Source organism: Plasmopara halstedii, assembly GCF_900000015.1.
Source record: "Plasmopara halstedii genome assembly, contig: Scaffold_3060, whole genome shotgun sequence".
Classification (NCBI taxonomy): domain Eukaryota; phylum Oomycota; class Peronosporomycetes; order Peronosporales; family Peronosporaceae; genus Plasmopara; species Plasmopara halstedii.
In genome coordinates, this window is record NW_020189964.1 from 1,352,391 (window position 1) to 1,353,628 (window position 1,238).

A 1,238-nucleotide genomic window follows, 5' to 3' on the forward strand; every position below is an offset into this window, starting at 1 on the left:
GTAGTGTAGCATGCTGCGATTCATTCTTTCTGCAAATTCGTTTTGTTGGGTACTGTATGGTACTGTACGCTGAGGTATGATGCCTTTCCGCTAACATAATCTTATAACTGTCTTGTTGACATACTCCGTTCCGTTGTCCGAACGCAAGCTCTTATTACGAGTTTCCCATTGATTTCGATGCGATACTCTGAACATCATTATCTTGTTGGCAACTTCACTCTTCTCCACCAGATAGTATACAACCACATATCGTAAGTAACCATCCACAAAAGTCAAATTGTACTTAGCCCCCCTTCAAAAGTGTCTCCATGGGTCCCATCACGCCCGTGTGAGCTAATATCAGTACACATAATGATTTTGTCATAGAGCGTCCTGAAAAGGCCTCAATTGTCTGCTTGTCCTTCATGCATCCGCCACATAAGTACTTGATACCTTGTTTTAGCGCAGACATACCTTGTGTGGATTGCAATGTCTTCACTAAAACAGCCTCGCTTGGGTGTCCCATACGAGTATGGCACAGCTCCTACTGACTATCAGCTCCCAAGTATTGTACCGATCGTGCCTGTTCTTGCTGAGAATTCGGTGTAAAATCTTTCCTATTTCTTGTCCCAAATGCCAAAGCATTGGTTCTGTCCCAAATAGTACACGAAGCATGCTACAGCTCCACACTTAGTTCGCGTTCGACAAGCTTTCCCATCGACAGTACAAGTCTGTGAAGTCCAGGGATAAGCAGCATTTCCATCATCAATATGTGTCTTTTGTCTGAGCCAACACGCTTCACTGTTAAGGCTCCTTCGACGGATAAATTTCTGCTGTCTGCAATCGTTGCTTTGACGTCGGCATTCAGTCGCTTGAAGTCGAACAAATCTTTTTGGTGAGGGGTCATGTGTGACACACCATTGTCGATCAGCCAGCTTACTGGTTGCTTCCCCCACAGCAAATACTGCATCATTACTACTAAAACGGTTTCTAGAACGGTTACTAGCTGGACAGTCACGTCTATTATGACCGGTCTGGTCACAGTTAAAGTACTTGCCCCAAAAAACCGCCGTATTTGCGTGGTGCGTAATTCTTGCGACCACTTCCTCGTCCGCCCCTAATCTGTCCTTCATTGCCTGTGGCGCACAACGCTTTCTCACTTGCTTCCTTCTTTTGTAGTCTGTCTGATTCCTTCGACAGCAATTCGATCAGAGTGGTGTCCTTGGCGTTCTCCACAATAGCTCATATTACGCCGGCAA